Source organism: Pleurodeles waltl, chromosome 6 (assembly GCF_031143425.1).
Source record: "Pleurodeles waltl isolate 20211129_DDA chromosome 6, aPleWal1.hap1.20221129, whole genome shotgun sequence".
In the NCBI taxonomy this organism is placed as follows: Eukaryota; Metazoa; Chordata; class Amphibia; order Caudata; family Salamandridae; genus Pleurodeles; species Pleurodeles waltl.
The window spans coordinates 1187676066-1187703710 of record NC_090445.1 but is presented as its reverse complement, the minus strand read 5'-3'; the positions used below and the strand labels follow the sequence as shown (position 1 = coordinate 1187703710).

Below are 27645 nucleotides of genomic sequence, written 5' to 3'. Positions count from 1 at the left end.
GTGTTGCGTGTGTGTGTCACTCTCTTCCCCCCTCCCTTGTGTCCTAGGTGCAGTACTCACCATGGTCGTTGTCGCCGGTGTTCATGTTCCTGGTGTATGAGAAGATACACCAGCATGGGGAACACCTGCAGCTCAGGCTCCATGGCATCCTGGTTCTTCCTTGAGTGTTGAGAGGTGAGTCGTTTCATTCTGTGATCTGTTTCCACTGTGCTTTTGATGACGTTGGTACTGCCCCGGAAAAGCTGGCGGATGGGCGGGTTGTAATGCAGTGGGCAGTACATTGTCTTCCACCTGGCTGTTGGCGGTTACCGCTGCGGTGTTTGTTGCTACCGCCGAGGCGGTCAGAATGTTAAAGTGGCTTTTTGTGTTGGCCGTGGTCATAATTCAATTTTTCTTACTGCCGGCCTGTTGGCGGTATTACCGCCGCTTTATCACCGACCGCCAGGGTTGTAATGAGGGCCTAAATGCATTAAACTGGAGAAAAATCTGTTTATGAAGCTTTGCAGACATGTCATTATAAATTTGTGAGACTTTTGTAGGATTCTTTTCAGATTGTATGGCAAAAAAATGAATTAGGCAATAGTATATTTTTCAACAAATTACTACAATGCGTACAATTGAAAAAGACTCATGAGGCTATGCAAACGCCTGAAACACACCCTAACCGACACAAACAGAGGGGGATTTTTGGAGCAGATAGAAGTAGAGAAAAAACATGGAATAAAAAGGACTATAAACAATTAGCCCTTAAAGTAATAATAAGTCGGAGCCTACCTAAAAACAGAAGCCATTTTGGGAAAAATAATTACCACAATGGTAGGTTCCTTACACTTAATGGCCCTCAGCCACCGAAAACTCGATCACCACCTCACAACAACTCTGAGATGCACTTGTCGACTACTTCCACAACAAGATAGCAACCACCTACAGAAACTTTGAACCCCAAGCCTCCGACGGCCTCTGCAACCCAACAACCATGGCCACCCACCTCCCGCTCACCACTTGGGAGCAACTTAGCAATGCCTGACTATAATGCATACAGTTAAAAAAGACTCATGAGGCTATGCACACGCCTGAAACACATAGTAGCCAACAAAAACAGAGGGGAATCTTTGGAGCAGATAGGAATAGAGAAAATATGTGGAATAAAAAGAGCTAGAAACAGTAAGCCCTTAAAGCAGTTGTAAACTAGGGCCTTCATAAAAACATGAACCATTTTGGGAAAAAATGTCACCTCCTTACACTTAATGGCCTGGTGGTTACCAGTTTAAAACTACCTCCACTCCGCACCAGTTTAGCGAACAGGCTACCAGACCCTAAATGAGCCCTTAAGTCTACAGATTCCATTGAGCTTATGCCAAGAAAGTTTGGTGTACATTAGGATTGTTAAATTCAAATGTTAAGACTAATTGTCATGAAGAGGTAAATAAAACAAGCTATTGTTATTAGTAGTGGTAGCACTAGTAGTAGTAAGTATTTGAAGGACTTCACTAACATTTGTTCTAGTGTCATGTGATCTGTATGAATGATACACTGAAAAGTTAATTTCTAATTATGTTGTTCGTACGATGGAGGTCTTTAGTGAAAAAGTTTTTTGTTATGATAAGAAAATGTTCTGTATGTAGAAGTGAGAGGCTTTGAAGCTTCTTTCTGACAGATCCAGTTAACAACAAACCTGAATGCAAGTAGGATGTTTAGTTTGTGTGTAAAGAAATGTCATTAGCGAAGCTGATCTCGTGGAAAAAAGTTTCATGAGAAGATGGAGAACAGGATAGAGAACTGAGCTGTATAGTTGTTTTTTAATCAGGCATCTACAATGATGAGCATGCCAAGTGTACATTACAGTAACTGTCTCTCTATACAAGTTTGAGCATGCAGAGTGCACATTAGAGTAAACATCTGCCTGTACAAGTTGTAGCATATTGACACTATGCGGGTCATTATGACCCCAGTGGTCGGCGGCAATATGGAGGAAAGTACTGCCAACAGGATGGCGGTACTTTCCTCCATATTATGACATTGGCGGTTTGGCTGAAGCCAAACCGTCAATGTACCACACCGACCGCCATAGCGGTAACAGCCGCGGGGCTGGAGACTTCACTCTCCAGTCCGGCGAGCGGCCCTTGCCTGCCTGCAGGATTATGACCCAGCCTACCGTCATAGTTTTCGTGGCATCCTTACCGCCACGAAAACCATGGCGGTCGGCACTATCAGTGACAGTGAATCATTGTCACTGATAGGGGTCTTCCCCGCCCCCTCCCCAGGTATCCCCCCACCCCTCCCTTCCGCTCCAGACCCCCCATTTATGCACGCCCCTCCCATCACACACACACACACACCCATTCCAACATGCATCTACACATGCATACATCCATCCACACACACTTACATATATACACGCAGACATGCATTCACACAACTCAACATACACGCACTCACACCCCCAAACATGCACACACACATACAACATGCAACACACACCTACATACTCGCACGCACAGACATACACACACACACCCACATACAACACCCCTCGCCCCCTCCACCATCGGAGCACCCACTTACCTGGATCCAGGGGGTCCTCCGGCAGGAGACTGGACGTGGCGCTGCTGCCAGCAGCAGCATCTGCCAGCAAAACACCGCCAGGCCATATTATTCTCATAATATGGCCGGCGGCGGGCTACTGGAGTGGTGCTGCTGTTGACAACAGCGCCACCTTACTGCCATCCGCCGGCATGGCCACAGACGGATTTCCGACATCCTTCTGGCGGAAATCCAGCTGTGGTCATGATACGTCTGATGGCTGATAGCCGCGGAGAGGGTCTTTTGGCAGCTGTCGCCTTGGCGGTAGGTGGTATATACCGCCAAGGTCCTAATGAGGGCCAGTGTGCTCTAGGACCCTTGTGGTTCTGGGCGGTCCCTGAACAGGAACCATGTGATATGTAGGGAGGTGTCAGGGTGTGGTCCTGGGAAATATAATGTAAGGTGTGTGAATGGATGTTGGAGAATAAAGACATGTTCAACTCCAGCTCTCCTGTCTGCATAATCTATTTGCATGCTTCAGGGCTGGGGAGGATGGTACAACTGTAAACAAGTAGGGGATTTCTAGTCAATGGAAAGCAAGACTGCACCCCCTGAGAGTTTGCAACGGTCAAGCTGCTCATAAATGCCGCATGTGGCCAGAATTGGTGCAAAGCAGTCTGCGACCAGCACACCAGGGGTCAAAGCACTGCTCCAGCCTAGACACTGTGGCAGAAGCAATTGAAGGCCCTGCAGAAGTTTTTGGAGCCTCCTCAGGCAGTGGCATCAATTAAACGCCACATGCTCATGCAGTGGCGGCAGAAGGGAGCGTGAAATACAATGGAGCACTGTTCTGGAAGCCACCACCATTGTTGCGTGGATTGAAACATTCAATTACTACATTGATGCACTAGAGGAGGAAGATGATAAGAAAATTATTAAATATTTGAAAAGCCATGCAGGTGATGGAGTGAAAGAAAGGGTAGAGAAAGTTTCACAGGCTGATGCAACATCATACCAAAAGGTGAAAGAAGCGCTAGAAGCCAAGTTCAAGGCAATGCCGAATGTTGATTATGAAAGGTATATCTTCAACCAAGCACATTAACAGGCTGGTAAAAAAATAGATGAGTTTATTAAAGGACTTGACTCACTTATTAAACATTGTAAGTTCTGTGACTTTAATGATGAAAAAGACATGCGCCTCAGAATAATCTATGGCTGCCTTTCAGATTCTGTTAGAAGGCGCATGTTGAGTGATGCACTCAGTCTAGAGAAAATGCTGATGGCTGCAAAAGTAGAGGAACAAGCAGAATGACAAACGGCTGCCATGGAAGCTGGGACAGCGTACAATGAGTCAGCACTGACCATAAAAAGCAAGCATAAGCACCAAACAAATGAATGTAAGTTGACATTGTCGAAGAAGACAAAATTATGCTTCCAATGTGGATTGTCGTTTCCCCATGAATACAAATGACCAGCACTAGGTAAAATCTGCCAGGGTTGTGGGAAAGAGAACAACTGCGATATTGTCTGTCAAAGTAAGGAAAATCAAGTGCGTCACGGAGGAAAGAGAAAATGAGCCCGAGCACTCTCGCCACACCCACAAAACAAAAAAGTAACATCAGCTACAATAAGTGGAGACTAGGCAAAGTCAATTGTGGTCAACATGATCATTCAGAAGCTCATCAACATCATTATCGAGATCCAGTGAAGATGATGGGTGCGTGCTAATGATGTGCAGCAAAAGACGGCATGCACGTGTAGGGTTAGCTGCCTGGGAAGGAAAGCGAAGCTCAAAAACAACTCAACAGATAGTGCCAAACTTCTTTTGGACACTGTTACTCGATTTTCTTCATCTTTGATAGTGGGGCATCGATTAACATCATGTCAGTGGAAAGATTCAACGATCTCTCACCTGTGCAACGTCTTACTCCTTCAGACACAAAGGTATACAACTGAGCAAGTTCTAAACCACTACAAAGTCAAGGGTCATTCACAGCAATAATACAACACAAAACAATGTCAGTACGAGCCACAATTCATATTATACATGGAACCTTGTCTAGTGCATGTTTGCTTAATTTTGCCACAGCAGCTATATGGGGTTAATATCTCTCAACTACAACCTCTGTGTTCAGTCTGAGATTATAAGCCAATTCCTGTTGTCGCTTCATTGTTTGGGAACACTCAAGAAAATGAAAGTACAACTTCACATCGTCTTCGACCTGTTGCCCAACTACACTGTAGAGTTGCTTTTCATTTGCAAGAAGCTATAGGGAAAGAGTTGGCATCACTTTTGAAACATCACATCATTGAACGTTCCACAGGCCCCACACCATGGGTTTACCCGTAGCAGTTGTGCCAAAAAAGGACAGCAGGGGAGCAGTGCATATTTGTGTTGATATGTGCTTGACAAACAGAACTGCGTAGAGGGAGAGACACTCTGGTTCCTATATAGCTGACATGATCATGCAAATAAACAGAGCTAAAGTCTTTTCCCATCTTGACCTTAACAAAAGGTATCACCAACTCCAGTTAGAAGAGAACTGCAGATATATTACCACTTCTTCCACTCATGTTGGTTTGAGACTGATTTTTAGAGTATCTTTGGCTGCTGAGATATTTCAGGATGTTATCCGCAGAGTAATCCAACCTGTTACACATGTTTTGAGTTATAGTGATAACATACAGGTCTTTTGGAGAACTCAGAAAGAACATAATAAAGCCCTCGCTCCAATGTGCCAGTTACTTGATGATGCAGGTCTCACTTTGAATGCAGCACAATGTAAATTTAAAATAAAACTTATGTTTTTTGGGCACATATTCTCTGATGGGGGGAATGACACCAGATCCAGACAATCTGCAAGCAGTGTCATACAGTTGCTCCCCCTGAGATGTTACCATGCTCCTATCCTTTCTTGACAGGGCCAGTTACTGCTCAAGATACATTCACAAGTTTGCCACAGTGAGCGACCCCATTGAGTGACTTGACAAGGCGGAATGTTCCTTTTCAGTGGTCTCCTGAATGTGATCAGATTTTCAATGAAATAAAACAAGCAATTGCGAATGCAACTGAAAATGGCCTACTTGAAACCCAAGCTGCATACCGAGGTAATGGTAGATACAAGCCTGGTGGGGCTGGGTGCAATTTGTGCTCAAAACAACGTCCATCCAAATGGACAGAGAGATACTGTGGCCTATGCCAGTCAAAGTCTGAAACAGAACACGCCTACTCTCAGCCAGAAAAGGAGAGTCTAACTGTAGTGTGAGCCTGCAAAAGTTTTAATGTATTCCTCTATGAGAAACAATTTACTGTCATCACGGACCACCAGGCATTGCTCACTATTTTCGGAACACTGAAGGCCAAGATGCCTCCTCGCAGCAAAAGGTGGGGGTTGAGGCTGCAAGAATACAACTCCGAGATTGCGCACAAACCAGGGAAGGATCAGAACTCAGCAGATTACCCTTCACAAGGGCTGATACATTGACCTATTTCAACATCCAGGGTGGCAAAGAATATCTCAATTTTATTGTGAAATTCAGCACACCAGCGGCTCTGTCTGTGAATCAAATCATTGCTGCCACCAACACAGATCGTGACATGACTAATGTCAAAGAGCTCATTAAGACACAATCATGGAGATGCCCGATCTTTGGCTCAATATACAGAGGGGCATATTTACAAGCAGCTTGTACCACCAGTGCATCACTTTTCATGATGCACAGCAGGTCAGGCTGTAGACCCATATCTACTAGGACACGCAACGTAATATTGAGTGGCTTTTTATGGCCTTGTAGATATGGAATAAGGCAATGCAGCACAAGTCACTGCGTTACCTTACTCTGCATCAAAGAGGCATTCCTTGGGTGCTGCGTTGGGTGTTCCCACACAAAACCCATGGATTTTGACGCATTCCCAGATTTACAAGAATTTGTAAACCTGGGAATGCATCAAAAGCCTACACCTCCCCAGGGGAGGCGTAACAAGAAGTAATAACTTTATTTCTCCTTGTTTTTCCTCTTTCTATGTGTGCTGCATTCTGCTGCACACAATGAAGTAAAAAAGCACCTCAATTGATTGTTTTTGTGCAGGAAGGTGCACCTTCCTGCACAAAAAAAGAATTCCTACAATGCAGACACCCTTGCACCATGGTGCAAGGGTGCCTGCATCAGTTCAAGGCAGCCAATTGTTCACCAGTGCAGTGGAAGAGGACAGGAATGTGCTGTATCTCATAGATATGGTGCATTCCTGCCCTTTTCTTTTGACGCAGGGCAGCGTGGCAAAGTGACTTGCTACACTGCCCTGTGTCAAAAACTAGTAAATAAGCCTCTGAATTCCAAAAGTTCAAAAATGTACAGGATGAGTTAGCCCCCACCCAAGAAGGCATAATACTGAGAGGTTTGAGAATCGTCATTCCTGAGAGCCTTAGCAACAGGTCATCGAGTTGGCCCATGAAGAACATTGTAGCCACCAAAAGAGCATTGAGAGACAGAGTGTGGTTCCTTCAATTAGATGAGCAAGTAGAAAGGGAATTGGAAACATGCCACTTATGTAATTGCCTGTCCCCTACAGTGATGTAGCACTCAGTGACCATGCCGGACCTTCCTTCCCATGCCTGGGAGACAGACAGCATCTCAAGGTAATCACAGATGAATATTCCCATTCTCCTTTGGTGGAAACACTGTCCTCGACAACTCATGATAAAAGCCATAGAAAGACTTGACATCTTTGCAATGTGGGGTATCCCTGAGATCCTCAAATCTCATAATGGCCCACCCTTTAACAGCAAAGAGTTTTTTGTACAGCTTAATGTTACACAACAAAAGAGTATACCCCTCTCACCCCCAGTCAATGGTGTAGTTGAACAATTTATGGGCACTCTCAATAGGGTAATTGAACAAGCATTCAGGGAGGATTCAATTTAAGCCAAGCTATGTGCCAGTCCATATCGATCAACTTTGCACTCCACCACAGGTTGAGTCCAGCTACCTTGTTGTTTGGGAGTGCCATCAGAACCAATCTGCTTCAATGGACACCTGATCTATCAGTAAACGCAGACAAACTTTGAGACACCAACACTTATCCTAGGAGCAAAATGAAAGCATATGCTGATCAGTGATGACATGCCCAGGAAACAGTCTTTGAAAAGGAAGGACAGAAATGAAAGGCAGACATTCCTTTTCCCACTGAGACGATACAATGTTGGTGGTGTGCAAGGGATGAATGGTGACAGTGCATCATCCTGGAAAGTCCATCACTCGGGACATATCACACTTTAAGCACCTAACTCAACACTCGCCATCTCCTGCAGGTGACCACACACTCATGTCCGGCGCCTGAGCTTGTACCACTGTTGCCTGATATGGGTGGACCTCAATCACCTCAGATCAACTGAGCTGGACGACCGGTGCAAGCTCCTTGCAGACTGATTGAGGAGATGTGATTTTAAATGATGACTGACACCTTTTTTATTTAACAAAGGGGGAGATTTAGTATGTTAATACTATGCGCTCTAGGACCGTTGTGCTTCTGGGCGGACTGTGAACAAGAACCACGTGATAGGCAGGGAGGTGTCAGGATGTGGTTCTGGGAAATATGACATAAGGTGTGTGAATGAATGTTGGAGAATAAAAACATACTGAACTGCAGCTCCCATGTGTGATGTCATCTATTTGCATGCCCAGGGCTGCGGAAGACGCAATGCAAGTTTGCCCTTATGATATAATTTCCTACCAGCTTTAAAATAAAGGATGCCGCAGATGCAATTTAAGTAATCTGTTGCAGAGTCTATATTCCAGTCTGAAGAATGTGAGCTGCAGTTTATCCAGCCACTTATTCTATTTGGCATACGTTTGTCTCTTATTCTAATATCTGCAACAGGATTTGGCACTTGACTGAAACAAGTGCAATTCATATAGACAAACCTATTAGTGAAGACAAACCTAAAAATAAACCTCGGCAACCAAAAAACATTGTACATTCTACGTGCACTGTATCAACTTACCTAAATTCCCACCATTTATGTTTCACACAGTCAATATTCGTAGATAAAGTTTCAAGAGAAGATCTTCTTTTTGGGTTCATGTCCCAGCACCCTTTCATCACCATATCAAGGGATTCACAAGCATTTTGTAAAACATCTGGAATATATCTTGCTGCTGTATCTTTCTTGGCCTGTTTCAATTATCAATCACAATATAAGTATGTTAATAATAAATTGCATAGTTCATTTAATGCTTATTGCACTCAAACAGTTGAGAAATTAAACAGAATACCATTGTCATCACTGCCACTCTATTCCTCTTCCACATTATAAACCCTATGTCTTGAGGGTGATTCAATCCCTAGGAGTAGGGGCTTAGGGGTCGGTACCTTATAACCTCCAAACAACAAAAACAGTACCCATTTCCTTAAACTCTCTCCCCATTGAATTATATAAATAGGACATCCTCCTGATAACAAGTATTTTTTCATGTTTCTGAGAGAAGTGCTTATCTTGCTGTCTGGAGAGGCACTCAGCAATGGAGAAAGAAGCCATTTCAGGTAAAAGTATGCCACCAACCCAGCTTCATTCTTCATATTTGTGAGGCTGGACACAGCTGGCCAACCTCATACAGACCCCTAATGTCAGACCCCTAATATCTCCCTTATACCTTCCCTGACTTTCTAGATCATCCCCTGGCACTAGTTAAACGTAAAATGTTTTACACTAGATCGTCACATACTCTGGCCCATATTTATACTTTTTTAGCGCCGCATTTGCCTCGTTTTTTGACGCAAAATCGGCGCAATCTTACAAAATACAATTGTATTTTGTAAGTTTGCGCAGCTTTTGTGTAAAAAAATGATGCAAATGGGGTGCTCAAAAAGTATAAATATGGACCTTAATGTGTACTCACTGCTTTATAACCTGCTGGTGCACATAATGTTTGCTCCAAATATTACTCCTATGAATAAACTGATTAGAAAGTTCACTCATCACACAAAAACGTACATTCTGCTTCTAAAGTTGTCCTCTGTTCGGAGACCCTTGCAGTCTACACTCTTCTATCCCTCATGCAGGGTATCTGGGTAAAATATTGGACTGCAGCTCCTGGGTGTTTATAATGAAGAAACTGATGCATTGAACTTCACTGTCTCAAATACACTTCAGTGGCCTTAGACACAGTGGTGGAGTCTGACAGCTTCTTCAAGGACACGGAAAGCAGGCCCTTCATAATTTGACCATTCTTCTCAAACTAGTCCTACTTCATTGAAAGGTTTTCAGACCCCACTTTGAGTTAGGAATCAAAGTGAAGGTGAAGGTAAGAGGTTTACCACTCCCTTCAGGCTCTAGCAGCCCTCCTGGCTTTGGAAATTTCCCATATTCAAGTATTATAGCCTAAGACGTGTATAGTGAGTGCATGAAAATTAATATTTTGAAACTGTTCATTGTTGTGGCCAGGGGGGACTTCAAAGACAAAGGATGTCACATCCATGAGAGGACATTCTGTGGCTGGGAGATGGACCCATTCCAATTTCTGGTATGACATGAGACAGGTTAGAATGTGAAGGCTAGGGTATGTCTGGAGTCCTGGGGATGATGGTCTGGGTGCCACAGTGAATTGGATACCCTGCCTTGAGGCGGGGCAACAACAAAACTGGAAATAATAGGGGTCAATGACTTTTAGAATAGATGTGCTGGGGTGGGGCTTTATTTAGGGAAGGTTTGCCATACAGTGGCAGTCCAACATCTCTCCTTTGCAGTAACATCATTTTTCTAGCTGCCACAAAGTTCCTCAGAAATGTGCAATGTTTGAAATAATACCGTGAACTTGTGATTCGCTTGAATTATGCAATTTTCAACATCCTTAGCCTTGGCTCTCGCTCTGGTGATCAATGTAGCTCCTGTCCACTCAAGGCATCGCAGCTACTCTTATTTCAAACAGTGGTCATCAGCCTCAGTATGCCCTTTTGGTGCCCAGATTTGTGTATATATCCATGTGTGGATACTTAATAGTACAAACACAGCAGGGAGGCAATGAGAGAACTCAGAGAATCTGGCAAGCTAAATGTCTTAGGTGATTCAGTGAAGGAATTTGTTTTCCATTTCATTCTGAATTGCAAAGGGAAGGAGATATGGGAACTTGTGGTGTTAATGGGGATATTTTTCTAGGTCCTGGATGCGAACTCTCAAGGTCTGTCTTTCTGTCTTTTATTTCCTTCTTTAAAGTCTTGAAATACCTTTGCTCCTATTCTGGTGCTGTCCATCTGAGAAGGCTAATTTCTCAGCCATGTGTGCTGTCAAGTTGTTTTTGGAGTCTAGATAGGAGAGGATCAGGTCTTCCACTATTTATCTGAAGTCAGAGTGGCAGTGTGGACTGGCGTCTCATGGAGTAATGTGGAGTGGCATATTATGGAATGGTATGTTGTACACTGTGTTAAAGAAGAGTGGGGTAAAGTGAAGCAGCATAGTGTGGAGTAGAATACAGTAGTGTTTCATAGAGTAGCATGTTGTGGAGTAGGAGTTGAGCAGTGTCGTACAGAGGAGTACACTGTCATACAGTGGCATACAGAGGAGTAGAACTGAGTGGCATAGAGTAGAGTGGCAAGTCGTAGAGTGGAGTGTCAAGGAGTGGATTACGCTGAAGTCCAGTGGCATAGAGTACATGGACATACAGTGGAGTAGAGTGTTCTAGAATGAAGTGCTCTAGAATGGTATGGCATGTTGTATAGTACAGTGGTCTAGAGTGGAGCAGTGCAACATATAATGTTTTGTCATCCACATGTACTGTGGTATACCACAAAATTACTGCAGTATGCTTTGGCCCAATATATCACTAAATGTGTATGCCTTATAACTTTTTAACTAATAAGCACATTTTGTTCTATTAACAGAAAGGACCCTTTCTACACTATAATCTATATTCCTGCCAATTTTTATCAAAATCCGTTAGACCGTTTTGCTGCTACATCTGATACAAAAGTCTATGGAAAATGAATTGGTAGAAAAACGCATTTGACACTCCCCCATTTTTCTTTACACCTCTTTGATGAATCATCACAAAATTTTCCATCATCTGCCAATGTGGAAAAAGTAACAGGTGTGAACAGTTATTAGCGAAAGGGAAAAAGCTATTAGCAAACAAAAATCCTAGGGATTCGCATTTCTGAAATCTTAACTATAACTACTCTATATATTTTAGACACAATTACAGCCCAAACCATTGAAGAAAATTACACCAAAATTGGCAGAAAGTTAGATCTTAGTCTAGAAATATCTCTTTTTGTAATTTAAAGAAAATCTGTTCAGTAGTTTTGGAGTTATTAAAGTAAAAACATTTATTTATAGCTAGAGATGCAGATCAACCACAGATCCTCTGAGGATCCGGGCACCAACTGTAATGCTGAGGTTTTTACTGGCCGCAACCGGAGAGGAAAGGTGGGGTCACCATTTCGTTCATCAGGACTTAGTTCTCGGAGGGGAAAATAAAAGTGATAGAATGGGTCAGGGTAGAGGTACCCTGACCACATGGGACTGATTAAGAGTCTGTGAGGGATCCCTCAAGGGCAATAAATTGTCCCAAAAAGTTTTTATAGCTAAGAAGGTTCCGCATATCCACCCGAATCCTCATGGGTCCTAATAGATTCCGGTGGATTCGGGTAGGTCCGCTGAACAATGCCCCAATTAAAATACAGATATACTCACTCACAGACCCATATACCTACTCACACACACTCACTCACACACTCTCTTATGCACCCACACAACCACATACACACCCATACAGGCACTCCCACACCCACTCACAGACCCACACAGCCAGTCACATACGCACTCACACACCTACACACACTTACACACCCAGATGACCACTCACACACCCACTCAAACACCCAGGTTCCAGGGACTTTACAGTTAGGAAATAGCATTAACAAATTATAGAAATTCAATGAAAATCACAAAGGTTACAGGGACATTATAATGATGATTATCAATGATGTTATAAATTATGTCATAGAACATGTCATGAGTGATGTAATATGTGAGGTCATAAGCAGTGCATGGGGAGGACTCAAGTTATAGTTAGCACTGCTAACTATAACCTGTGAATTTCTGTGTTTTTTTGTTCAAACCCTTAATGTTATCACTGACATATTCACCTAACTATAATGTTACTTTAACCTTTGATTGTGTGTGGTAGCATGTATGGATTGTCTGGCTTCTATTTTGTGACCTCTTTCTCAGATGATGGGTGTGCGTAGTAGTTTGTGGGGAATGACAGGCCTCTCCTGTCAGACATCTCTTGCAGATGATGGGTGTGCATAGTAGAGTATGTGGATGGACTGGCATCTACTTTCAGACCTTTCACTGAGATGATGGGTTTACATAGTAGTGTGTGAGGTGGGGCTACCTTCTCCTGCCAGACCTCTCTTTAAGATGAAGGGTGTGCATAGTAGAGTATGTGGATGCACTGGCCTCTCTTTTCAGACCTCTCTTACAGATGACAGATGTATGTAGCAGTGAGTGGAGAGGAACTGCCCTCTCCTTTCATACCTTTCTCTCAGATGACGCTTGTGCATAGTAGGTGTGTCAATGGACTGTCTTCTTCAGTCAGACCTCTCTCTCAGATGATGGGTGTGTGCAGTAGGGTGTGTGCATGGATTGGCCTCTCCTGTCAGACCTCATTCGCAGATGACGGGTATACATTATAGTGTATGGGAGAGACTGGCCCCTCCTTTCAGACTTCTCTCTGAGATGATGGATGTGCGTAGAAGGCTGTGGGAAGAACCTTAACTTTATTCACAACCCTTCCCAAGCCAATGGGTGTAAAAAGTCAATTGTAATAAACACCATGTCCAGCCAGTAAGACTCCTTCCTACAGTAACAAGTGTGCATACCAGAGTGTATTCAAAGAGCACCTAGTCCCTCCTAGTTTTCATGATCCTGTGTGAGTCTCGAAAGATCGTAACTTTAACAAAAAAAAAAGAAACAACCTTCTACCCATCACAGTACTTATCTCTGACACAGTTACTCTCAACAATCAGTGGTACAATATGCATTCCTAGTGGCAAAGCGTATTGAGAACTCCTTTACACCTCTTCACTATTCATGATCCTGCAAGAGACTCACAAGATTGTGAAGCTATTTTTAAGAACAGTATACATTCATTTTTATCATGTTAGATATTCTTTAGAGACCTTCTCCCTAAATATAGGGGGGGATAGCATGCCTTTCTGCTGCCCCTTTATATAGTTGTTGTACTTTATTCCCACAACATCTCCAATTTTACACAGTAAACAGTAATGGTGGCCATTTAATTTATAATGCTCTAACAGCCAGCCAATCAGAGCGCTCACTCTCACAGGACTCGTAGGAGCATCTTGCTCCCATGAGACTACGAAGGCTCGCAGGAAAAATGAAACTCTTGACAGATCACAGGGCTTCATTTTTTAATTTGCAATCTTGTGGGAGGCTGCCAAAATATAAAATAAAATTTCACCCTTTATTTCTCAAAAACTGCTCAACAGATTTACACCAAATCACCGAAAGCCCAATCTGCTGATCAACATCTTCCTTCCTGCCAAATTTGGTGTGATTCCTTTCAGCAGGTTTTGCTATACAACTGCCTAAAGAAGCATCTAAAAAATGCATGAGAAACTGTTGGTTTTTAAAGTAAATTTCTATTTTTTTAAAATTCTATTTCCTGACCATAACGTCCCTGTAACCTTTGTTTTTTTTCAGTGAATTTCTATGGCTTTTTAACGTATAGTAATTTTCATTACTATCCATGAATCCAACCACTGCCATGTGCAGATGAGGTTGGCCACAGGGCCCGGCAGGCAGCCAGCCCCTGCAGCCAACCCCCATGATCACCCAACCCCATGCTGTGCAAGGCCTTTGGCCGTGCGCAGCTAGCGTTGGCTGCAGGGCCTGACCTTTGGCCATCCCCTGCAGCCAATCCCTATAACAACCCAACTCTGCACGGCCCCCGCCTCAGGCTGATATCAGCCCCGGGAACCCCATCCCCTAGGGCCCAGTGCAAATATTGAGTTTTTTGTGGAGGGGGACTGCATGCCTCCCGCCAATGGGCCAGTACCATCCTCTGGAGCCTGGCCTAAAAATTAATTTGACACCATCTCCCGGAGCCCGGCATAAACATTCAGGACCATATTTATACTTTTTTAGCTCTGTAAGTTTTGCAAGTTTGCGCCGCTTTTGCGTAAAAAAAAAAAAGGTATAAATATGGGCCTCAGTTTTTTGGGGGAGGCTGCATGGCCCCCCTCCCCAGGCCGATTTCCACCACGAACGCCCCATCTCCCGGGGCCTGGCCATGTTACCTGGATGCCCCCAAGGCCACCCATTGTCAATTCTGGGAACCGTGGGGGTAGTCTGAAGGTCCCCACGGTTCTAGCTGACTCCCTGCCTCCTGCAGGAGCCAGCATTGCTGGCACAGAGAGGGAGCTGCTTAGTATCTCCCGGCAGGCATACAGAGGAACTATCCACTCTGATGAAGGGAGAGCTGTTTGACCGCTCTTCTTTCATGGGAGCAGAGTGTTTGCTGTGGCTTGGTAGCAGCTGTCAAAACAGCTATGTCCCGGGGTGGGCACCCCGCGACATAGCAAGAGCAGGCCCTGGGGGGTGGTGGTTCCCAGGGCCATCAGTGGCTCCTTGAGGGGGACCGCATGGCCCCCCTCCAACGAGCATAGCCCCAGGGAGGTGGTGGGCCCCGGGACTTCGGGGGGACCAAAACTGACCCATTCATTCTTTTAGTATAGCCCAGGGGAGGCGGTTGTCCCCAGGGCAGCAGGGGGACAGTGCACCTACACATGATATTAGTTCTAAGCCCTGGAGAGGTGGTGGTCCCTGGGCCTTGTCGCCCCCACTTGATATTTTTTCTAAACCCCTGGGGTCCCCAGGGCTGCAGGGGAGGCCAAGCGCCCCCGCACTCCAATAAACAATGCCCCGGTGAGATGGCAGTTCTTGGGGCTGCGGGGGCCGGGTGGTCATCCTCCACTCCCATAAACAATGCCCCGGGATGTGGCATTCTCCAGGGTTGGGGGGGCTAGGCAGCTCCCTTGCACTCCAATAAACAATGCCTCTGGGACTTGACCCACCAGGGGGATTCTGAATAACGAATCCCTGGAGTCCGCGCCTCATTTTTAAAATACAAATTACCATGGATTCGCGACTCGTTGCGATTCTGTGGCAAAAATTACAAAAACTTGCTTTTTAGCCCTGGGGGACTTCCTCTGGGACACCCCCACCAGAGGGCGTCACCACTAGGTAGTTATCATGAACATTGCTTTAGCAGCTCCCTCTGTGGCAGCAACACTGGCTCCCACAGGAGATGGGGAGCCAGCTGGGACCTTGCAGGACTTCAGGCTCCCCCATGGTCCCTAACATTGTGACTGGGTGCTCTGGTCACATGGCAAGCCCTGGGGAATGGGGTCCCTGGGCTGAAACTGGCTTAGGGAGGGGGCAGACACACGGCCCCCTACTCCCAAAAAAATAAAAATATATATTTAGCCTGTGCCCCGGGGCATAGGGGCCCCGGGCCGAGAATGGCCGGGGGGGGTGGGGGCCATGCAGCCCGAGTCCCCTAAAAAAATATTTAGGCTAGGCCTCTGGGGATGGGGTCCACGGGGCCAAGATCAGCCTGAGGAGAGGGGCCACGCAGCCCTATATACTGTATAACTCACGTTCTAAGGTAATTATAACTCGCGCCCTCGCCTTGCACTGCTAATTACCCCAGATATGACAGCAACCATAACTTCTAGAACGTCCATAAAACTATAAATGAAACAAACAGTCAGATTTTTGAAGAAAAAGCTGTGCATGGCGAGGGCACGAGTTATAGTTACCTTAAGGTGCGAGTTATAGTTACTTAAAAAGACTCTAACTATACCTGCTGAATTTCTATGGTTTTGTACAAGTAAATTCAGAACCTAACTGTAAGTCCCTGTTAGACCTGGCATCCTTGGCATGGTTTCCCTTGGCTTCCTGTATTTTTGACTGTGCGCTGAACTTTGTTTTTGCTGGTTTTGACACTCAGGACACTTTGCCACTGCTGGCCAGTGCTAAATTGCAAATGATCCCTGTGTAAATTGTTATTGTGATTGGTTATCCATGATTGGCATATTTGATTTACTAGTAAGTCCCAAGTAGGATGCACCATGTGTGCCCAGGGCCTGTCAATCAAATGCTGCTAGTGGGCCTGCAGCACTGATTGTGAATGCCACATGAGTAGCCCTGTAAACATGTCTCAGCTCACCATTGCAGTGTCTGTGTGTCCAGTTTTAAACTGCCAGTTAGACCTGGCAAGTGTACCCACTTGCCAGGCCCGAACCTTCCCTTTTACTCTATATGTCACCCTAAGGTAGGCCCAAGGCAGCTCCATTGGCACAGTGCAGCGTATTTAAAAGGTAGGACATGTACTGGGGTGTTTTACATGTCCTGATAGTAAAATACAGAAATCAATGCATCGCTCTCCGGCAGGAAAAGAAACAACGCATTGCTTACCACCGGGGAACGAATCGATTAACGGCCACACTTGTGAGTAAGGAATCTGTGCATTGCTTACTTTTCTGATGCACCGTAGCCCCTGCTGCTTTATTTTTTACATATCCTAGGTACTTTGTTATAAACAACGCATCCATTCATTTCTATGAACTAAAAGTCTTTTCACTTTAAAAAATAATATCTTTGCTTGTGTGTGTTGGATCTTTGTCATTTTGGTATTGTTTGATTTAGATAAATATTGTCCATGTTACTTAACTGGTGGGGAGTCCTTTTGTGGTGTTTTTACTGTGGTACTGTGTGTGTTTGTACAAATACTTTACCGATTGCCTATGAAATAAGCCTGACTGCTTGTGCCTAGCTACCAAGTGGGTGAGCAGGGGCTATTTTAGTGTGTTACTTGCTTACACTGGCTGGAGTGGGGCTCCCTACTTGGACAGGGTGTAAACTGACTGCCAACTAGAGACCTCATTCTAGCAGCCCCTGCAGCCTCTGTTTTTTTCAGTGAATTTCTAAGGTTTTTTAAATTCTATTTCCTAACTATAAACTCCCTGTAACCTTTGTTGTTTTCAATATATATATATATATATATATATATATATATATATATATAGAAAGTTTCGGGGTGATCAGTCAAGTGAGGCCAAAGAAAAAGGGGGATCCAAAAAGTTTGTTTTCTGCAGCCCAAACCGCTGAACAGAATCACACGAAGATTGGCAGGAAGGCAGCTCTTGGTTTAGAAAGCACCCTTTTTGTTACTTGGTGTAAACCTGTTCAGTAGTTTTTAAAGGAAAAATACATTTGTATATATGGATGGAGCCTAAGCACAGATCACATAGTGAGATCTGATTGAATGTCAGCACTTTAAATCGAAAGTGACAGCAGCCATCTTAGGACCAATGTACATGATACCACCACATTGAAATGCATTGTAGTGAATAGCAGGTTTGAGGGTCACAAAAAGGAAGACATATAAAGGGTGAAAAACACTTTTAGTTACAATATAAATAATTACTTGCTAAGGTTTTTTTTACCCTGTAAAAAAGCCTTCTGCTGGGATTTCATGCATCATGTTTGAGAGAAAACTGTTTTCTCATGCATTTCCCATAGAGGTTATGGAAGGTGCTCCAGGAGCTAAAGTGAGAGTATATTTTCTGTAAATTCACATTATCTTTCTCAGCCATATGAGAATGAAGTCGGACATTCTCAGTAAAGAACAAGTTACCTACCTTCAGTAACTAATTATCTGGTGGAGACATATTCTAGTTGCAGATTCCTTACCTTCAAATTGTTCCCAGGTGTCAGACTGGATCGGAGATTCTTCTTTGAACAGTACTCTTGCGTGACGTCAGGTGACTTTGGTCGACTTCTTGGTCACCGTGATGACGTTGCGGTCATATATTGACACCACCCCGGAGTGCTGATGTTAGTTTCTTTTCACAACTTTCCACACCAGAAGCAGAGAGCTATGAGGAACACTGAGACTGGTGCAGCAGAACTAGGGCCCTGAAAGCAAAATCAGTTTGCAGAGCAGGGAGAATGGTAGGGTCAGGAAAGAATCTGCAACTAGAATATGTCTCTACCAGTTAATTCGTTACCGAAAGTAAGTAAGTTATTCATCTGATAGAGAGTTCTAGTTGCAGATTCCTTACCTCAGAATAGATGCCCAAGCAATACTGTCCCTGGAGGTGGGTCTGTGAACTAAAATCATACTAAGAAGTCCTGCGGGACCGAATGGCCAAAGTAGCTGTCCCTGCGGACCTGACTGTCCAGGCAGTAGTGTTTCATTACCATATGCAGGAATGCCCAAGATGCTGCCCGACAGATGTCCAGGACTGGAACTCCATGTGTAGCACAGTGTTTGCAGCAGTTGCTATGATAGAGTGAGTAGGCAAACCGTCAGGAGTTTCTTTTTAGCCAATGCCCAGTACATTTTGATGCAGAGAATAACCCATCTAGAGATGCTCCTTTTCTGCACCGCCTTCCTTTTTTTTGCACCCACATAACAAATGAAGAGTTGATCATCCACCCCTAAGTCGTTGGTATGATTAAGGTAGAACGCCAATGCTCTTTTTGGATCCAGGTGTAAATTCCTCACTGGGAAGTGCCAAGTGATCCTCCGTCATCCAATCGTAGGATGGTGGCATAGCAGGATGGGTTGTTTTGAAGTGGGGGGGTGTAGCCCCTTTGGATTATTTGTAAAACCCACCTGTCCATTATGATGAATTCCCAGTTGGGCAGGTGATGGCGAATCCTGCCTCTCACTGGTCCATAATGGAGCTACGGCCTAGGAAGGTTTGGAGGCTGTGGCGTGGGGACGGTGGACCGGGCTGACCGCTGGCTCCCTGAACAACAGGGACATTGGATCCCACGTCCTCATCCGTGCAGAGATTGGGCAGCATGTGCTGCAGTGTGACTGGATGGAAATGGACATGAATTGACTCCCCTTCCATGGATACGAAAGGGGCGAAAAGCGGAGTGAGGAGGGTGAGGAGCAACTGCAAGTCCAAGGGACCGAGCCATAGCCTGGGATTCCTTAAAATGCTCAAACGCTGAGTCTGCTTTGTCTCTGAAGAGGCGGGTGCCATCCAAGGCCATGTTCATAAGTGATTGCTGGACATCCCCCAAAAAGCCAGATGTCGTCAACCAAGTGTGGTGCTTCACGGCCACCATCGATGCAACCGATGATTTGTGAACTTGGCTGAATCTCTCCTATCAGCAACAGCTTGGGAAAGAAGTGGCAGCACCTGTGAGAACGCATCCCATAAAGTACGGGAATAGCAGCCCAAAAGGCATGCAGTGTTCAAGGACTGCAATGCCAGATTGGAGGAAGAGAATAATTTCTTTCTAAGTTGATCCAGTCGTTTTGATTCCCTATCTGGGGGTTTAGATTGAAATGCACCAGAAATGGAAGAAGCCTGGATGACCAAACTCTCAGGTGTGGGATGTTGGGTCAGGAATTTAGGGTCATTAGCCACAGGCCTAGGGTGGCGGGCGATTGTCCTGTTGATAGGAGCCCCTGTGCTGTGTTTAGACCTCATCCCTAGCAGGACATAAGTGAGGGCTTCATTGAATGGTAAAATTGCTTGCATTGCGTCCCCTTGTAAACCTTTGTGCTACATTATGCCTGCAAAGAGGGCATTCCCCCGTTAGGGTGCTGAAGAAATGGTGCAAAGAAATCTAAGAGATTTATTTGCGTAATTGTTTTTGCCACTTTTAATGCCTGCTAGAGCAGACGTTAAAAAGAGTCACACCATTGTTTACAACGGGCCTCAATGGGCTTTGCAGGATTAGCGTCAACATTTTTGATGCTAATCCCCCAAAGCTTCGAACTAGCGTAAAAAATTCTGATGCTAGCTCCCTAACTAGCGTCATGGCGCATTGTATCTTCGATAAGGCACACACATGGTGGCATTAGAGGGGTGCTAAGGGGCGCAAGAAAAGTGGCACTGAACTTGGTGCAGCACCACTTTTCTTAAATCTGGCCCTTAATTTAGAAAGGAAGAAATTGAGGGGGTTCAGTTTCTCATAGAAATTATGTTTAGTGCTGTCGAAAGGAAAATTCGGACATATTTGAAGTGAGTTCTCAAATATCTTCCTCTCCTATTTCATTAAAATATTCTGACATGTAGAATGAGACATGCACATTCTGAATTCCTGTATCCCTACCTCTTCCCTTTATATATATTTTTTAATTTGTCTTCAGAATGAGTTCTGAGTCCTAAGGTTGTTGTTGATGTGGTGCAGCCATTCAGATATCATCTTGAGATCTGTTGCCACTGCGGATCCTCCACAGTGGGAAATATACAAAGACTTTGGTGCATATTTATACTTTTTGGTGCAGAACCGCGCTAACGCAGTTTTGCGTCAAATTCCTTAGCGTCTGCTAGCTTCATTCCATGGTGGCAGCCGTGCGTCATATCTATGGATTGAGACACACTGGTGCTAAGGAATGGCTAGCGTCAAAACAAAAGATGCTAGCCAGGAGGATGGTGGTAGGGACAAAGGCGCTAGTGGGTAGGAAATCACGCTAGGCTGATTAGCTGCAATAAATATGCTGCTAACCAGCCTAGCCTCATTTTCTGATGCACTAGCACCCAAATATGACCCCTGTCTCAGTAAAGACAGGAGTCATGCCCACCACCCCAATGGCCAGCACAGAGAGCCAGCGTCCCCTGGGCAAGGCCATAAGACCCAGTGCCCAACCAAGGGGCCACCTGTCAGCGGCCCCAAAGGCATACCAAAAAAAAAAAAAAAAATGAATACTTACCTATACTTACCCAGGACGGGTACCCTCATCCTGTGGTGTCACTCTTGTTTAGGTGGAGGTGTTGCTGGGGGTTAGGGTGGGCATCTGTGGGCCCATTCTATGGTGTTTGGCCATGGAAATAGGTCCACCTGTACCCTAACGCCTGGTCTGACACAGGCATTAAATAATGGCGCTAAGAATTACGTGGGTCATCCTCCTCTGTGCGCGTCATTTCTGGGCCAGAGGATAGATATGGCTTAGCGTCATGTTGTAGATAAAAACGCCTACCTTGCATCTAATTAGCGCAAGGTAGTTTGCCACATCACACCCCTGCACCAATCCACAAATAATTGCACACACACACCCATACAACCCCACCCACACAGACTCATACTCAGCCACTGAAAATAGCATCCACTGACAGACACCCTCAAAAATGTACACTCACACACATACCCACACAATCCTGGTCGTACACTGACACACACATCTACACCGCCCCCAAAGAATCATACACACAGCCACAAAAAAAACCGCACACACATACACGTGTTGCCATCCTTGTGAGGACTATGGGGGTCATTCCGACCCCGGCGGGCGGCGGGCACCACCCGCCGGGCGGAAACCGCCCAAACACCGCCCGCGGTCAAATGACCGCGGGGAGCATTTTGACTTTCCCACTGGGCCGGCGGGCGATCTACAAAAGATCGCCCGCCGGCCCAGCGGGAAAGCCCCAGCAAAGATGAAGCCGGCTCCGAATGGAGCCGGCGGATTTGCTGGGGTGCGACGGGTGCAGTTGCACCCGTCGCGATTTTCAGTGTCTGCTATGCAGACACTGAAAATCTTGTTGGGGCCCTGTTAGGGGGCCCCTGCAGTGCCCATGCCAGTGGGCCCCACGACACCCGTTCCCGCCAGCCTGGTTCTGGCGGTGAAAACCGCCAGAACCAGGCTGCCGGGAAGGGGGTCGGAATCCCCATGGTGGCGCTGCATGCAGCGCCGCCATGGAGGATTCCCTGGGGCAGGGGAAAACCGGCGGGAAACCGCTGGTTCCCCTTTTCTGACCGCGGCTCTACCGCCGCGGTCAGAATGCCCCGGAAGCACCGCCAGCCTGTTGGCGGTGCTTCCTCTGCCCTCTGCCCTGGCGGTGAGACACCGCCAGGGTCAGAATGAGGGCCTATGTGTGGATACCTGCCTTGTGGGGACTAACCTTTCCCAATGTTTTTAAAATATACTAATAACTGAAAAATGTTAGGAAAAAAATCATGAAATAGGATCCTGCTTCAAATTTGCAAAAGTATTGTTTTTTAATCCCCCGCATGAAACCATCCTTCTGGGGACTTCAACATGTGCTACCATCCATGTGAGGACCTGCTCAATAATTATCGTTAGAGATTCCATACAGTCAAATGTTTATTTTATTAGCACTATACAGAAAAAATATCATCTATTCATATATGTACTGCTGCACATATCATAGGGGTACAAAAACTAAATAAAGCTAATAACGTATCCAATAATATTGTATAACATGATTACATGAAAATTCCACTTAAAAATCTTAGAAGATAAGGGAATTAGCACATAGAGAAATAATAGATGGAATAAAGCAGTGGTCAATTGGAGCCCAGTGTTTATATAGTTACTTATATTTTTATCAAACTAGCTATTAGACCACATCTTCCTAGGAATGGCATGTAATGTAAAGGTCTGCATAGGGAATGTGCGTGATGATGCCCATAGAGGTGATTTGTGATCACAGTAGCACCATCGCCTTTCAACAGAGATGCTGTCTACAATCTTGACATAAGTACCCACAGAGGTAAAGCGTGAAGATAATGATACTCAAGTCCCCACAGAGATAGTGTAAAATTATAGGAATGTTTAAGTCCTCACAGAAATGGTGTTTGATGATAATCATGTCCAAGTCCTCACAAAGATATTTTGTGAGGAAAATAATGTTCAAGTCTCCACAGAAATAGTGTGTGAAAATGATTGTGTAAAAGCCCCCATTGAAGTAGTGTAAAAAGACATTGTTCAAGTCCCCACACCAAGAGTGTGTAAAGATACTGATGTTCAAGCCTCCATATAGATAGTTTGTTACTATAAGACAGTTATAGCCCTCACAGAGTTGGCATGTGAAATTAAACTTGTTCAGGTGCCCACAAACATAGGGTTTTATAATAATGATGTTCAAGTCCCCACACAGGTAGTGTGTGGAGATAATCTTGTTCAAGTCCCTAATATCCACACAGTGTGTAAAGATGATGATGAATCGGTCCAAACTCAGTTTGTGTGTGAATATAGGAATGTCCCTATATAGCTTGGGTTTGAGTATAGTGCTTTGAGCCCCCCAAGAGGTAGTGCGTGGGTATTGTGATGCTCAAGTCTCCACAGATATAGTGTGTAAAGATAATCTTATACAAGTCCCCACTGAAATAGGGCATGCAAACAAAGTTCAAGGCTCCAAACAAGTAGAATGTGAGGATAAGGATGTTCGAGCCCACACATAAATATATGTGATTAGAGGAATGTTCAGGTTTCCAAAAAGATAGCACGTGGTTTAGTAAGGTTCTAATCCCCACAGAGATAGTGTATGATTACAGTGAGGTTCAAGTCCCCACAGAGATAGTATGTGATTATAGTGATGTTCAAGTCCCCACAGAGGCGGTGTGTGATTATAGTGATGTTCAAGTATCCACAGAGGTGGTGTGTGATTATAGTGATCTTCAAGTCCCCACGGAGATAGTGTGTGATAATAGTGATGTTCTAGTCCCCACAGAGATAGTGAGTAACCATAGTGATTTTTAGGTATCCACAAATATAATTTGTGATTGTAGTGATGTTCATAACCCCATAGAGATAATGTGCAATTATAGTGATGCTCAATTCCTTACAACAATAGTGTGTGTATATTGTGATTTTTAACTCCCATTAGAGATAGTGTGTGAAGACAATTGTGTTCACATCCCCTCTGAAGTAGTCTGTAAAGACAATGTTCAATCCACACATGAAGTGTGTGAAGATTATGATGTTCATGTCCAATCATGTCCAAACATAGACTGTGTTTCATTATAGGAATATTCAAGTCCCCACAATGATAATGTCTAAAGTCAATCATGTTCAAGTTCTCACAAAGACAATAAGCGATTGTAGTGATGTTCACTTCACCACACAGATAATATGTGATTATAGTGATGTTTAAGTCCCAAGAGATCATGTGTAATCAGAGTGATGATCAAGTCCCCACAAAGATAGTGTGTGAATGTAGTGATGTCCAAGAACCTACAGAGATCGTGTGTGATTTTAGTAATGTGTCAAGCACCCACACAGATAATATGTGGCTATTGTGATTTTTAAGTCCCAATTGCAATAATGTATGCAGAAAATGGTGTTCACATCCATAAGGAAATTGTGTGTAAAGACAGGGTTCAATTCCACACACAGATAGTATGTGAAGATAATGAAGTTCATATCCAAAGATTATGTATATATATTGGCATGTTGTAGTCTCCACAGAGATAATGTTTGATTACCATGGAGTTCCAAGCCTAATAGTGATAGTGTGCAATTAGAGTGATGTTCAAGACCCACAGAGATAGGGTGTAATTATAGAGCTGTTAAAGCCTCCACAAAGATAGCATGTGATTAAAGTGATGTTAAAGTCCCCACAGAGGCAGCACCATCAGAGGCACCCTTGCCTACAGACCACCAGGACCACGCCCCAGCTTCTGCAATGCCATCCTGGAACTCATCGCCCCCAAGCAATCGACTCCGAGCACTACATATTCCTAGGGAACCTTAACGTCGACCTCGAGACCCCAGCGACACCAATTCCACCGACCTCCTAGAAAGCTTGAGCAACAGGGGCCTCAACCAGCTCATCACCAACCCTACCCACATTGTGGAACACACGCTTGACCCCATCTTCACCTCCAGCAACAGAGTCAGACACATCCACACCACTCACCTATTCCGACCACCACAGCATATATTTCACCATCTCTAGACACAAAATCCATGTGAAGAAACTGGAAAAAGGTATCAGAAGACCAGTGAAATTACACTCTCTGCTCCCACCTCCCAGACTCTACACATGACCCTGAATAAGCAGCAGAGAGCTTCTTCCAGTTGATCACATCGCCTCGCCAAGATAGCCAAGGTCAAAGAACAAAGCAAAAGAACAAGCTTGTTCACCAAGGAACTGAGCTCCTCCAAATGCAACTGCTAACAACATGAAAGGAAGTGGCGCATTAGCAAAAAAAAAAAAAGAAGACCGCACCTCCTTCAGGACCGCTTCAACCAGTACCACCGCCTCCTGAAAGAAATCAAGAAGAATGCACTAGCACATCAGAGCCAGCACATACCACAGCAAAGAGCTCCTAGCTATTGTAACGGAGTTCACCAATTCCGCAGCCACCAAGAACAACATCACTTCTTTCTAGGAACTGTGCGACACCCTTGCAGACTTCTTCCATGACAAAATCTCAGCTATCTATAAAAACTTTGAAAGCCAACCATCCACCGCAGACACCATCAACCAGCTCACATACGATCTCGATAATGAACTCTGTACACTCTGGAGCACCCACGGACCCTTGCCCCCACCACCTCTTCAACCTCGGAGGCAAAACAATCAGCAACAAGCTCAGGAATGTCCTGAATACCTCCATCAGTTCAGTCTCCTTCCCAGAGATCTGGAAACACGCTGAAGTAAGGCCCCCCCTGAAAACATCATCCACCAACCCAGCCGAATTGAAGAGATACTAGCCCATCTCTCTGCCCTGTATCCAGCAAAAGTCCTTGAGGAAGCAATCAACCAGCAACTCATCCAACACCTAGAAGACCACAACCTCCAGGACTCCTCCCAATCTGGATTTCAAGCTAACCACAGAATAGAGACAGCCCTGATTTGAGACACAGATGACATTAGAGCCCTCCTGGACTGTGGGGAAACAGCAGACCTCATCCTCCTGACCTGTCTGCCTTGTTTGGCACCGTCTCCCACCACATCCTGATCAACACACTCCACCACATTGGGATTGAAGGAAACACCCTCAAATGGATTGCCTTGTACCGCATCGGCTGCACCCAAACGATCAGTCTTCCACCGTTCACCTCAGAGCCCAAGAAGATCATCTTTGGAGCCCCACAAGGATCATTCCTCAGCCTGATCCTCTTCAACACCTACATGATGCCCCTGGCCATCACCATTAGATCATACAGACTCAACATCATCTCCTACACCAACGACACACAGCTCATCCTCTCACTGTCCGAAGATCCCCCCACCACGAAAGCTAACTTCCACAATGCATGATGAACATATCGGACTGGATGAAGGAAAACTGTCTCAATCTCAACACTCAAACAAGCATTTCCAATGCAAAGGTTCTCGCCTTTGATAGAGTTAGAGCTATTAGCGTTGTAAAATTCTAATTGGACTTTTCTTCCACATAAATTGAAAATGAAAAGTAAAACAGTTGACATAACCAATCCGATTCAAAGCGCCACAGCCGTCATGAGCCTGTGTGTACAGGAGAGACTCAAAAGGAAAACATTGTTTGATCACAGTCAAACATTTCATCAAACATTATCCATGTAACAGGGTTGATGGCCAACGAGGTAACAAAACTCCCCCAAGGAGGGACAAATGTAAAGCATTTACCAATAATAACAAAGGATTTTTGAAAGGCAACCCCATGAAATAGTGATAGTGATAGGCGTGCGGTGGACGTGGTTAAAAGCCCACAGATAGGCAGGCCAGAGCGCTTGCGCACTTGACCTAAAAAGAAAAAAGTAGCGTGCCACACTAAGGTATATGGGTGATTGTGCAATAATACATGTAACAGGGTCGGTCCTTTAGATGGTAACAAATCAGCCTCAAGGCGACACACAAAGCATTTACCTACGAAATATGGGGAATTTCGAAAGGCAGGCCAAGGAATGAATGAAAGTGATGGGTGTGAGATAGATGTGATGAAATCCCACAGAAGTAGATTACAGCATGTATAAAAACATTGCATGCACACTGCCTAGGCTCGACCTAAGAAGGAGTCAATTCCAAAGAATGCCTTGCATGTATTTGTGATGTTAATAGGTGACTTAGGGCCTGATTACAACTTTGGAGGACGGTGTTAATCCGTCCCAAATGTGACAGATATCCTGCCCACCGTATTACGAGTTCCGTAGGATATAATGGACTCGTAATACGGTAGGTGGTAAATCCGTCACATTTGGGATGGATTAAACCGTCCTCCAAAGTTGTAATCAGGCCCTTAATGTAGAAGCCACTGTTTAAGAAAATGTTCTTTTAGTGGTGAGAATACTTTGGAGGCCTTTCATGCAGACTATAAATTTGGCTTTTTCATTATTTTA

General features: G+C 44.8%; 1 protein-coding gene across 1 annotated transcript in view; it reads right to left on the bottom strand.

Moving 5' to 3' along the window:
* Positions 1 to 8562: 8562 nt before the first annotated feature.
* LOC138300730 (uncharacterized) overlaps positions 8563 to 27645 on the bottom strand; it is a 1597374-nt gene continuing 1578291 nt past the window's right edge. The window contains exon 19 of the mRNA XM_069240438.1: positions 8563 to 8695. The gene's annotated coding sequence lies outside the window, so the exon portion shown is untranslated. The remainder of the gene's footprint in view (positions 8696 to 27645) is intronic.